Source organism: Panthera onca, chromosome D3 (assembly GCF_046562875.1).
Source record: "Panthera onca isolate mPanOnc1 chromosome D3, mPanOnc1 haplotype 2, whole genome shotgun sequence".
Taxonomy (NCBI): Eukaryota; Metazoa; Chordata; class Mammalia; order Carnivora; family Felidae; genus Panthera; species Panthera onca.
In genome coordinates this window covers 78,952,242-78,966,024 of record NC_138350.1, presented here as the reverse complement: position 1 = coordinate 78,966,024, position 13,783 = coordinate 78,952,242, and the positions used below count along the sequence as shown (strand labels likewise).

Genomic DNA, 13,783 nt, shown 5'->3' with positions numbered 1-13,783 from the left:
CTTTCATGTGGGACCCTTCAGTAGTACCATATGGATGGCATCCAGTCCATCACAGATCATCAGACAGCCCTGATAGAATCTGGACTAAGTCTTTATACCATAAATTTATAGCCTTTACCAGAAAAATAAAAATCACAGCAAATATTGGCTTACCCTCTTGCGACTTGCCTACAAAAGGCGATTACGAAAGTTTTATGCCTTCCTTGGGTTTTCTGTTTTATTTATTTCTCTCTTGCCCTGTTTTCTCTCTTTTCATGTCACTCCTCTCTCTCAACCATGTTCGAACCCGGTGTGTATACAAATAATGGGTTTTCTTCACGAATTGGTTCCCATCGGTTCTGATGTTCAGTGTAGACATGGTGTGAGTATACAGCGCTCAGCTGTGCCAATGTCTGCTTGGCACTCTTTCCTCGGGACTAAGTCTGCCTCCATTGTTAACCGTGTATCTCTGGCAGGAGCCAAGTGGTTTCTTATGACTTTTCCTTCACCATAGTTGACAAATTTAGAGGTGCACATCTGACCCAATCTGGGCCAATCTGAGTTCTTTGCAAGATTTTCAAGCTAGAAAGGAGAGAAAATTTCTAAGATGCAAAGTTCAGGAGCTATTGATGGTTAGGTTGGATTGAGATACTCTAGATACCTTCTAATAGGTAACTTTCCATCACATGCTTATCTGACAAAAAGAAGGATTATTTTTACAGTGATTCCTAAGGACAGCAGATAAGGACCATTCCAAAACTCCACTTAAAATGCTGATTTTTGTATATTCTTTTTACCTTATGCTTTCTAGATTGGAAATCAATGGGACAGAATAGTTCAGTGATGTTCTTCACAGATCTCTGTGGCTCTGCCCTCTGCTGCCCAAGTTCCCTTTGTTCCAACCATCTTGGAACCCTTCCTATTCATTTCCAACATAATTTTGTCTCGATCTCCTGTGACTTGCATCCAAGAGCGTTAATTGATGTGCATGCCTTGAATGTGTTTGTACAAGTAACTCTTCAATGTTTAGTGCAATTTATATTTATGGCTTTTTAAAAAATTATGGTAAAACTTACAAAGTGCCAGGCCCTGTTTAAATGGTTTACACATACTGAACTATTTAATCCTCGTAACAACCCCGTGAAGTAGGTATTATTATACCATTTTACAGATGGGAAAACTGAAGCCCAGGGTGATTTATAAAGATCCCACAACTAGTATAAGACTGGCAGGCTGGCTTTGCTTTTACATTTTCAACAGACGGTTGCCGCCGAAACATTATATCCCGGAATCTGCATACGAGCATTTGTAGATTTTTGCTTCTGAAAGCACAGTCACTGTACCCAAGCAGGTGACATGAAAACTAGACTCTGCAGTTGTGTGTGCATAATCAAGGGTAAACAGCACGATTAAGAAAACATACTTTTGAAGTTGCCTACACGTCTGTAATAGGCATGTGACACGCTTACACCGGATTCTTCACATTTGAGGCAAATGCCAGCTGTCTTCCAAGTGGTATATAAAGCAAAAGGAGCAAAGCTTCCTCACTTTTATTTCATTAGCATTATAATAAGAAAGGGAATATTTGCTGACTGTTTCAAGCACTTGAAGTTTTGTAAAGACCTGAAAGTCCAGAGTGTGCTTAGTGTAGTGGGTCAAATTGTGGCCGCTGGAAAGATATGTCCACACCCTAACCCTGTGAATGTGACCTTATTTAGGAAGACGGTCATTGCAGATATAATTAAGGGTTTTGAGATGAAATCACTCTGGATTATCCGGGGGCGGGGGCGGGGGGGCATAAATCCAATAGCAAGTGTCCTTGTGAGAGAAGAAATGACGTGAAGACAGAGGCAGTGATGCAGCCACAAGGCAAGAAAAGCCAGGGGCCACCAGAAGCTGGGAGACGCCAGGAAGGATCTTCCATTCGGGACTTCAGAAGGAGGGTTTCCCCCAGCAACCTTGATTTACAACTTCTGGGCTCCAGAACTCTGAGAGAATAAATTTTCATTGTTTTAAGCCACCCAGTGGGTGATAATTTGTTATGGCACCCCTAGGAAATGAATATATATGGGGAATTTAGCTTTACAGAATCAGACTGAATCACGGCACTTGCATGGCTAATTCATAAAGTTTTCTAGATCACGAGTTTGAGTACCATAGTTCACCCTAAAACGTGGATATAAAGATATCAGCGCGTAAACTTAGGGGTGGAGTTAAACACTCTTTAATGTCAAGATTGCTGATGATTTTTTTCTGGAATATTTCAGCCATATTTTTCTGGAAGTAAAGAGCTCCTTAGACTTTCCATTTCCCTTCAATATTTTGGTGTTTATGCATCTGGATTCAGTTGAAACCAGAAAGTGGAAAGCTTGTCATAAATCTGGTTGTCTTTCAAACCTTTGCCCTCGGGCTTGAGAAGAGCCTTCACCCTCCTTAACACCACGGCATCCATGACCTAATCCAGAATGCAGGAGGGAATTTTCCCACAGGAGCCCTGCACACAAATCCTCTCAGTCTTGATCCAGATTTGGCGTGAACTAGACATGCCACCTCAGGCCCCGTGACAGGGCCTGGCACCATCACAAGAACATTCCTTGAACCTTAGAGTGAAGCCTTCAAGTGATGTTTCCTTTGTTAAGCCACGAATTTTGTGTAATGTTAACTGACACTCCGGTTTATAAGATCCTATCTCACTCATGTCAGTCCGATGGTTGGAGCTGCTGTTCTTAATGCTTCCGGGGCCTCAGAGCCTGACCAAACTCACCGGGGTCTAAGATGGGAGTATGATGAGGTGAGGGCCTGTTAGCCATCCCCTGGATTGGAGAGCTTGTGTGGCCAGAGTTTTACCGGTTTCCTTGTTTTACCTGGGGGACCTGCTCCTCCACGAGGTGGACAGAGCTGGTGGGGCCTGGATGGCATTACCAGTTTGGCCTAGTGAGGTGAAGCTTTGATGAGAACTGAAGATGCGCGTGACCCCTGTTGCTGCGTTAGATGCAGTTCTGTCAATGGCTAGTCAGTGCCTCCTGCAGAGAACTGTCTGCTCTCCTCATCCCTGGTGACCCCAGCTCCCAGCTGTTACTGTTGCTTTTCTGATTGGCAATTTGAGGTTCTGGCCTGGCTCCTGAATAGATCCTGGGCTGTAGCAGTCACCAGTACTGAATACCCTATTCTCTTATTCAGCAAATTCAGCTTTTTCAGATTGAGCCGGTTCACCTGTCAACAGAGCAAAAACTCTTTCCTTCAAGAAAGAAAAGTTTTTCTTCCTTTCATGCATCTGTCTGCCCAACCATTCTTCCGTTCACCCCAGCACCCCTGGATCTCCCTACAAAAAGCTTTCCTTGAGTCCTTGTGTGTCAGCTCTGAGGTTCGGTGAAGGAACCCAAGTTGGTTAAAATCCAATACTGACTTTACAATCCCATTCTCAGGCTTTGCAGGTGGACAGAAAAGCTAGCAGGAGTAAGATTTAAAAAAAAAAAAAAAAAGAGGGAAGGATCGAAGGTGTTCTCTGGATCGGTTTACCCAGGAAGGCAGCAAAAATGAAAAGTGGTATAAAGCCATCAGAAACATGGAATAAATCTGGGGTGCCTGGGTGGTTAAGCTTCCAACTCTTAATTTTAGTTCAAGTCATGATCTCAGGGTTCGTGAGATTGGGCCCCATGTTGGGCTCTGCACTGACAGCTCAGAGCCTGATTGGGATTCTCTCTCTCCCCTTCTCTTTCTGCCCCTCCCGCATCTGTATGCATGTGCTCTCTGTCTCTCAAAATAAATAAACTTAAAAGAAAAGAAAAGAAAGAAAGAAAGAAGAAAGAAAGAAAGAAAAAAGGGACATGGAAGAGATCTTCCACCAATGCTTCTTACTGCCCGCTTCCTGTCCCAATCAGAATCATGTTACTGCTTGGGAGAGCTCTGGGGAGAATGACGTAGAAGGCTCATGGTAGTGACTCACCAAAGTCACCAGCAGCCTCCACAACGCCCCATCACTGGCTTGCCCGAGTCTGTGTCGTGCTTGAATTTTCCATAGTCTTTGCTTGTGGCCGCCATTTTATAGCCTTACCACGTCTGTGCTGCATTTCACATGGAGACATGATGGTGCTCATCTACTTATCCAAAGGACAAACATGTTGAATTGCTTTGGGGGAATCAGGGTGAGGTTGCTATCTACGGAGACCTTTTTTCTTTTTCCCTCTGATGGCAGCTTCCTTACTTGGGAGGCAAACCCCAAACCTTGGCTTTGTTAGATCCATATTCTAAAGACTAAGAAAACAGAATTGGGTGGTTGCTATGCAAGAAACAGTAACATGTCTTACTTGGAACAAAACTCCAGAGACTTTGAACTACCTGAAAATTTAGATCATTTTCAAAATGGCACTTTGTTCAGAGTTGTCATCCTTTATCGCACAGTGCTTTTCAGTTTGAATAATTAGAATCGCAGTATGGACAAGAAGGAGTAGAAACTTGCTTCTAAAAGCTTAAGCAGAAAATTCCTGAAAATTTGCCAAGAAGACTATTTTTGCCAGCTACTGCCACGTAAACAATGGCATTTCCTTCAACTAACATGTTTTCAGAGGCTTTTAATTTCTTCTGTTTCTTTTTAGAGTAGATGGTCTAAATGGCCTAAGCCTGTCAAGATGGTTTGACTCATTGTTTCAGGGTTGCTGACACCTTGGAAGGACAGATGGATAAATTCGGTGCATCCCCGTTATGTTGCTGCTCTTGTAGGTTCTGCCATAACCAGCGCCAAAGAAAGACTCCCCCAGGAGGGCCAGGTATACAAAGGCCTGAAACACCTCACAAGGCTCAGGCATTCTTATCCTCATCCTCACTGTCACCAGGGGCAGTGGGGGAGGGAGTTGGAAGCGAATTTGCCAGGATCTACCTGTGGGTCACAGAACCCGGTGCTGGCAACAGCCTGGCTGCAGGAGGGCGCAGTTTAAGCAAGGATATTGGAATTTAATATGTGCTGTTGGGGGGCAAGGGGGGGTGCATTTAAATAAAAATAAGTATTTATCATCTCGGTGTCTTTTTAAAAGCTTGTCCCTCAGGGGAAGCCTCCTTCCCAAGCCACCCTGCTTTGCACACTGGCGGTTGTTCTGGTTTCACACTTGGTCTGTGACGACAAAAGTGTCACCTCCTTCCTCCTCTGGCAACTTGTGATGTGTCTGTCAAGTCCCCAAAGCAGATCCATTCTGGAATGTCTTTTGACAGGATGGCCTCGGAGGAAAGCTTATTGCATACATTGTGAAGTAATAACAGACATCAAACTCTATGTTATGGTTATTACCCGAGACACTTTTAAAGTAGATCACTCTCCAGTTTGAAAGGTTTGGCTTTTTAAGGGGGCCTGCAGGCTGCTATTTATCTTGGCTCTTCTGCCTGTATTGGGATAATTTGTCTTTGGTTAGTTCTTGGGGCGGTGGAGTCTGTACTAATCAGACACAGAATGAGACTTTTCACTTGCTTTTGAAATTCAGGGGGATGCCATTCTTTAGAGTTTATAATCCTTTAGCTTCCCAGACCCTTTGATTGTCTGCCTACTTCTAATTTATTTATTTATTTATTGAGAGAAATAGAGTGAATGGGGGAGGGGCGGAGAAAGAGGGGGAGACAGAGAGAGAATCCCAAGCAGGCTCCACACTTATCAGTGCAGAGTCCGATGCAGGGCTCGAACTCACGAACTGTGAGGTCATGACCTGAGCTGAAACCAAGAGTTGGGTGCTGATTTTCCTCCTACTTTTAAGTGATCTCTTGAAAAGGCATAAAATAGCATTAAACTATATTCTGTCATGTAGATCTCCACATTCACATTTCTGGAGCTGAGAATACTATTTCTTATTACCTAAGTATTCTGTGTAATTCTTCTGTCCCTTTAACAAAGATTTACTGGGTTCTTACCACGTGCTACCGACATTGCAGCAAATGACAGAGATATAGACAGATCACTGGGCTCTCATGATATATGTGATATAACTAATATATATCCCAAGCTCTGTGGGAGCCCAGAGGGAAACTGATAACTTCTGACAAGGTGGAAAGAAATTGGGGGAGATCTCACAGTCGTAATACTTGAAGTAAGCCTTTTGGGGACAGTTATCATTAACCCAGACGGGTTTGAGACACATGGTTGGCAATCGTCTAGGTAAAAGACTGAGCCTGAATTCATACAAATCTTTTGCAGGTTGTTGAATCGACAGTAATTTCATGAAGGACGAACTTCACAGGTAGTTCCTCGGTCCCCAGGTCACTATGTAAATACAAGATGCACATCATGAGCACTGACCAGTCATGTTACTCCTTTCAAAGTCTGTCAGTGGGTCAGGTGGTCGACGCACGTCGGTTATTCAGTTCGTACGCAGACAGCAATGCGTGTCATTCTGTTGCCTCTTTGTCTCCCAGTGATAAAACCACATGACCTCTTACAAAAATGGATAATCATAAGAGGGAATTGACCAATAAAGATGAAATTGTGACAAAGAAACCAAAAGTGACAGCACTGTAAACGAAATCCGAATCAAACATAAATGGGTTATGAAGTGCCTGGGTGGCTCAGCTGGTTAAGCATCCGACTCTTGATTTCAGCTCCGGTCAGGATCTCACGGTTCATGGGATCGAGCTCCCCTGCTTTTTTTTAAAACAAGATGCTAAATTTGTGGTGATTATGCAGCAAAAGAAAACTTAAACACTTCATGACAGTTGCCAGTAAAAGTTGACTTCATTTGCTTCACAGAAATTCTGGTAGAGGACTTCCTTCCAGAGGAGAAAATGGACTGGTTTACCAGTAGCTCCTGTATAAAGTCAGGGCTTCCAAATCTCAATGTTTCTTCTGCTACAACACCCCCCTACATACACACACACACACACACACACACACACACACACACTGAGTGTGAAGGCAACACCTGACACTCTTCATATCACCCAGTGGGACTGCAGCTCAGAGAAAGGAGGTGGTTATATCACTGTAGCTACATTATTGCCACGCGTATTAAACTGTCTTTTGCCTGTGGCTCAGAAGTCTTCTGTCTGGGTCTATGAAGATACCTTGTTAGCTTGCAATCAGAGTAACATCTTAAAACCTTACAGGGATCTTGACATGACCTATGCCACACTTTGTTTCTTTACCCATCTTTTAATGGACATTTGCGTTGTTTCCAGTTTGGAATTGTTATAAATAAAGCTGCGATCGACATCTGTATGTAAGTCTTTGAACATGTGAACGTATACTTCCTTTTCTCTTGGATAATTACCTAGGAGTAGAATGGCTGGATCATATGGTAGGTGTATGTTTATTTTTTAAATATGTTTTCAAACTGTATTCCAAAGTGTTTGTACCAGTCTTTAGTCCCACCAAAAGAGTGTAAGAGTCCCGGTTCCTTGCCAACACTTGACATGGTCTTTTTACATTTTAACCATTCTAATAGGCGTGTAGTGGAATCTCACTGTGGTTTGTGTTTGCATTTCTCTAATGACTACTGTGTTAATATGCTAATGCCAGTATATCTTCTTTGGTGAGGTGTCCATTCAAATATTTTGCCCATTACAAAATAGAGCTGTTTAAAAGATCTATATGTAAGTCTTTCTCTGCTAATTGCATCATCTCTGTCATTTCTAGGTCTTTCAATTAGCTGTTTTCCTCCTGGTTGTGGATCATATCTTATGGCTTCTTCACACGTCTGGAAATTACTAATCGTAAGCTAGCTATGGGTGCTACATAGTTGAGTGTTTAGACTCTGTTGCTTCTTTAATACAGTGTGGAATTTTGCTCTGGCTTGTGGTGAATTTGTAGATCATCTTGATATGTTCAAGGGCTGTTTTAGAGCTGTGTCAGTGTCGGTCTAGAATAGCCTCTCTGGGGTCTCTATTGAGTAGCCAGGGCCAATGACATTTCTCCACTCTGACTGGCCAGTCTTTGAACATGACCCAGACCTATGTAGGCTCCAGTACTTGCTCAGTCCTGCAGCATCTTGGATCAGCCTCATGGTGTCTTGTCCTAAGATGAGTAGCCTGATATTTAGCCAAAGACTCAAGGGCACCCCCCCCCCCCCACTGCCCGCAGATACCTGGAACTCTCCCTGCATAACTCCCTTCTCTAGGCACCTTGCCCTGCACTTTCCAATTGCACTAGTCCAAACTTCCAATTTCTTTCTCCTCAGCTCAGCAAGACCACTGTTCTCTGTTTGGCTTCCTCCTTGTGACATAGTCTAAAAAGTGCCTGCAGAAAGGGTATCATGGGACACCTCTCTTAGGGATCACAGACTTGTGCTGCCTTTTGCCCAACTTCTGGAAACCATAATTCCATGTGCTTTGTCTAGTGTTAGAGTTGTTCTCTGTAGGAGAGCTAGTCCAGTAGCAATTAATCTGCTGTGGCCAGAAGCAGAATCCCAAATGTGCTGTAATGAGGAATTTCCTTTAGAAAGGCAGGTCGGGGAGGACCTCTCCAAGGAACAGATGATGACTAGGGTATCAAGCTGTGGAGCAGTGGGTCACCTGCCTCCTAAAGGGAGCCCTGTTTTGCCTCCTAACTGGTTCCTCTGAGATGAAGGGAAAAAAGGGTTATTTCAATAAATTTAAAGACAATTTGCTTTGTTTTTGGTTTTCAGCAAAATCATAAAGTTAAATGTGTTGCGAGCTGGTTCCCGGTAGGGTCCCCTAGCTGTTTACATTCAGGATGTGGTATTTTTTTAAACTATGTGTTCTGTTAGTCTATAAAGTAAAAACCCTAATGTGGTTAATGAAGTGTCTTGAGGGAACATTCAGCTTCGAAAACGATGTCCCTCTCTGGCAAAAAGGAGGGTTAAGCCCTCCAAACATTAAAAGCACCAGGTAGCGCCAGACTCTCATTTTGTGTCAAGAGGTGAGCTGACTGGGTTCGGATGTTCACTGTGCCCGCTACAGTTGCCACTCTGGGCCAGGTCCTTGACTCCTCTGGGCTGTGTGTGTATTTTTTCCTCTATAAACCAAAGCGTTAGACTAGCTTCTTTCTGGCTCCAAGGAAACGAGGAGAAGGCTTTTGTTCCATGTACCTGGTTTTAGAATCAGTCCGTCGGATGTGGATCTGAACCTTGGAACCGCTCCGTCTGGAGCCCCAGTTTTCTCATCTTAAAAACTGCATTCATGTTAAGGTTATTATGAGGACAAATGACAGCAAGCAGTGAACTTAAGCCTGGGGCCTGGCACGACAGAGAAGTCTGTGGTAGGCCACAAAAAAATGAAACTTCTAGAGTAATGAGTGGGAAGTAAGCATTATATGGCCTGTGGGTACCGGGTTGGTAGTTCTACAAGTTCAGGCTGATGGCCGTGTGTAGCCTTGGTGAATGTAAGGCTTAAATAAGAAAGGAGTAACTCCAAGCACTTGAAAAGTGAAGGAGGCAATGATTTTTACATGTGTATGGATCAAACGGAATTGTTTCACGGAACATGTGCACAAGCGATTCCCTTAGGGCCGGAAAACGCAGCCAACAGCTGTTTCTATTTTGGTCTTCGACTTGCTCTCTCCCTCTGCCAGCCTCCTAGCTCCACCAGATTGGCTGGAGGTCATCCAGGGGGACTTTGTTAAGCTTCCTTTCTTCAGGGAAGTAGGAACCCACTGTGCTTTCTCTGTAGATTCTCAGAGATTCCTCTGTTCTTGACTTCACGTCTTAATGGCCATCACTTCCCAGATGGCTCAGAGCTGGTCCCTGGAGTTTTGAGCTGTTGTCACAGGCTCTGACTGCTCTTCTCTCATGGGGGAAAGGAATCAACAGGGGAAAACAGGTAAAGTCTTGTAACAGACTCCGTTGTTTGCTGCTGACCCAGTATCGATTACCCTTCCCTGTTTTACTAACTCAAGGTGGCCTGCTAAAATATAGACCTCAGTCTTTGTGGTTAAGGTGAAACGGTCTGTCCAATGAGATGTAAGAGCAGGCTGCCTGGGGAGGCTTTTGGGAATGCTCCTTATAAAGGGGTTGACTCAACAGGCCACGCCTTTTGCACTTTCCTTTCACCTTTTCTGGAGGTGGAGGACACTTCTTATAAACGTGGTGCTAAAGGCCATGCTTGGCCTGAAAATGAAGGAACGGACAGCAAGAAACAGGGCAGGTTGCTGGTAGCCCCAGGGAGCTGCCAGACCAGCCCTGGATGACCACTCCTGGACTCCTTCTTCTATGACAATAATAAAACCCCTGCTTTGTTTAAGCCCCTGTTTAGTTGGTTTTTCCATTATTTTCAGTATGCAAGCCTAAGTGAACCTCCTTTAAGTGTGAAATTGAGATAAATATTTGTTTCTATACATGGATAAACTCTTTGGCATAGGAGGTACGTAAGCAAAGGCTCAATGGTCATTACTCAGGGATGCCTAAGGGAGTCTTCCAGGAAGTGGGGAGTTGAATTTGTCAGAAAAGCAGCACATCGGCCTATAAAGAAAATCATTTGAGGGGTGCCTGGCTGGCTTAGTTCATAGAGCATTCAACTCTTGATCTTGGGATTGTGAGTTCAAGCCCCATATTGGGTGTAGAGAGTACTTAAAAAATAAATCACAACTAAAAAAAATCATTGGAGATAAAGGTGGCTTCTGGCACCTCAAAGTGAGATTCTAATTACGGTGAAATAAAATTTCTTTATTATTTTATCACTTAAGGAAGGTACAACTGATGTATGTGATATATTTCTGCTTCCCACATTTTTTCAAATCCATGAAGATTTAAAAAGAAACTTGTAAAAAAAAAACCTGCCAATTTAGGAAACAGAACTGTCATACAGTGTATTAAGTACACCTTAATTAAAAAAGGGGTTGTTTCAGGGCACCTGGGTGGCTCAGTCGGTTAAGCGTCTGACTCTTGATTTTGGTGCAGGTCGTGATCTCAGGGTTAATGGGATAGAGCCCCATGTTGGGCTCTGTGCTGGCAGCATGGAGCCTGCTTGGGATTGTCTTGCCCCCTCTGTCTTTGCCCCTCCCCTGCTCACACATGTGCTTGCTCTCTCTCTCTTTCTCAAAACAAATAAACTTAAAAAGATGGATTGTTTAATGTCTACTCTTAGGGGACTTCTAATTAGTCATGACAAGTTCAACACATGTTTATCTTGATTCCTTCTTGGAACCTCACTAAAATTAAAGAAATAAAAATATAGAAACCCACAAAGACAAAGAGAGGATAAGAGGTGAGAGAGGCAGGCAAGAGAAGTTGAGAAGTTTTTACAGAAGATGGAGAAGGGATGGACAAGAAGGGAAATTAGTGGAGGAGAAGAACATAAAAATTAGTGCCTGCAACCTAGAGCTAACATACTTAATGGTGAAGTATAGGCTTCCTGCCTATGGTTGGGAAGGAGACAAGAATGCCTGATACTGATTTTTCTACTCCTATTCAACATTGTATTGGAGGTACAATGAAACTTAAAATACTACCATTTATAATAATAACTCAAAACCACAGATGCCTAGCAACAAACCTGTTAGATGTTTTTTTTTTAAAAATTGCTTTGTAAAAACTATATAATATCATTAAAAGAAACTAAGAATATTGAACTAAACGGAAGGAATTACCATGTTTGTGGTTGGGAAGAGAGAATAAAGAGACCATTTTGTAAAGTTGTAATTCTTCCCAAATTAATTTATAGGTTCAGTGCAATTCCAATCAAAATCCCAGCAGGCCATGTTGTGGAAATTGTCAAGCTGATTCTAAACTTACATGGAAATGCAAAGGGTCAGCAGTAGTGTAGAAACGGGCAAATTTATTCTAAAATCACAATTACTATAATGTTGGTACAAGGTGAATCAATAGAGTAGTAGAAAAGAATAGAATATTCAGGAATAAACTCACATATATAAGGACCCTGAGAGCAGTGAAAGAAAGGCAATTTTTCAATACAAATGGTGTTGTGTCAATTGGATATCCATATGGGAATAAAATGTGTCTTGATTCATACCTCACACCATATTTAAAAAGGCAGTTCCAAGGACATTGTAGGGAAAGGAAAGCCACAATGCTAATAGAAAAGATAGGCACAAAAGTCACTAAGTATATGGGAAAATATTGACGTTTTGGACTTACATTAAAATTAAGAACTTCTAGGGGCACCTGTCTGGCTCAGCGGGTAGAACACGTGACTCTTGATTGCCAAGTCGTTAGTTCGAGCCCCACCTTGGGTGTAGAGTTTACTCAAAAAGGAATAAAAACATACTATCTTTTTTTAAAAAAATTAAGAACTTCTGTTCATAAAAAGACTCCATTATGTTAGTCAAAAGGGAAGCTTTTAAAGAGTCAGAAAAGATACTTGCAATACATGTAATTGGCCGAGGGCTTATGTCAAGAACATACCGTTTCTTCAAATCCACAAGGAAGAGGGCACAAGCTAGTTAACAAGAGACTCGCTGATGTTAAATAACTTCTTCAAAGGCGGAACAATATACAGTAGTCTCCCTTGACCTTCAGTTCCGCGCTTTCGGCGGTCTCGGTTACCTGGACGACCGCAGCCGGAAGCCGGTGATCGGCCTCTGACGCCTCTGACGCAGCGTCAGAACGTAGATGATAGTCCGGTGCTAAGTCACGCTGTGACGTCATTCTCCTCACTCATCCCTCTGGCCGGCGCTTTATCATCTCGCGTTGTCGCAAGAAGAAAGGTGAGTGCAGACGACCTTGAACAACACGGGGGTCAGAGATGCCGAACAGCGCGGTAAAAAAATCCACCTGTAACTTTTGACCTCCCCCAATATAACTCCTAATAGACCACTGTTGACCGGAAGCCTTACCGAGAACACAGTCGGTTAACACATGTTTTGTATATGTATTGCATACTGTATTTGTATAAGCAAGCCAGCTAGAGAAAGGAAATGTTAAATCGTAAGGAAGAGAGAGTACGTGGACAGTATTATACTGTAATAATAAAAAATAAAATGCGCGTAGAAGTTTGACCCTGTAAGTTCAAACCTGTGTTTTCCTTCCTTCCTCCCTCCCTTCCTTCCTTCTTTCCTTCCTTCCTTCCTCTCTCATGTTTATTTCTTCTTGAGACAGACACATACATACACACAGAGTGCGAGCAGGGCAGGGGCAGAGACAGAGGGAAACACAGAATCCGAAGCAGGCTCCAGGCTCCAAGCCGTCAGCACTGAGCCAGAAGTGGGGCTTGAACTCACAAACCTGAAATCATGACCTGAAGTCAGTCGCTTTACCGACTGAGCCGTCCAGGCGCCCCTAAACCTATGTTTTTCAAGGGTCAACTGTACAATAAGATTTTGAGAGAGAGAGAGAGAGAGAGACCACATTCAGGTAACTTTTATTACAGTATGTTGTTATAATTGTTTTATTTTATTATTAGTTATTGTTGTTAATCTCTTACTGTGCCTAATTTAGAAATTAGACTTTATCCCCGGTTGTTATGTTTAGGGGAAAAAATGTGGTACATAGAGGGTTCAGTACCGTCCGTGGTTTCAGGCATCCTGGGGGCCTTGGAAACGACCCCTTATGGCTAAGGAGGGACTACTATAGCGGTGTTTCAAAGCAGAGGCTCTAGACTAAGGTCATCTGAGTTCAAATCCTTGCTGTGCCTTTTATTAGCCTGTGGCCTGGCTGTAAATTTCATAACCTCAGGTGCTTCAGTGTCCTGCTAATAATAATACCCGTATCTTCAGGCTGTTGTGAGGCTTAAATGAGCCAATATAAACAAAGCTCTGAGAACCATTACTGGCCCTTTGTACTAATTGCAGCAATCCTGATCACAATTATCAAGGATTCAACCTTTATTTGTCTTCATCCAAAACTCATCTCTCACCACTTACACTATCTGGCCTTTGGGAAATGTTTGCTGTTCAGCTTCCGAGTCACTCAAACCTTGA

At 43.0% G+C, this 13,783-nt stretch overlaps 1 protein-coding gene and 1 long non-coding RNA gene across 14 annotated transcripts in view; one reads left to right on the top strand and one right to left on the bottom strand.

Moving 5' to 3' along the window:
* LOC132666060 (uncharacterized) overlaps positions 1 to 12,431 on the bottom strand; it is a 30,521-nt gene extending 18,090 nt beyond the window's left edge. For 2 of the 3 annotated variants that reach the window (XR_009604439.3, XR_013551207.2), the window contains exon 1: positions 12,003 to 12,431. This is a non-coding gene — a long non-coding RNA (uncharacterized LOC132666060). The remainder of the gene's footprint in view (positions 1 to 12,002) is intronic. The other variant, XR_013551208.2, reaches the window with a different exon arrangement.
* A 53-nt stretch (positions 12,432 to 12,484) lies between these two features.
* The window catches only part of LOC144613796 (uncharacterized), a 97,063-nt gene continuing 95,764 nt past the window's right edge, over positions 12,485 to 13,783 (top strand). For 10 of the 11 annotated variants that reach the window (XR_013551209.2, XR_013551210.2, XR_013551211.2 and 7 more), the window contains exon 1: positions 12,485 to 12,571. The gene's annotated coding sequence lies outside the window, so the exon portion shown is untranslated. The remainder of the gene's footprint in view (positions 12,572 to 13,783) is intronic. The other variant, XM_078435183.2, reaches the window with a different exon arrangement.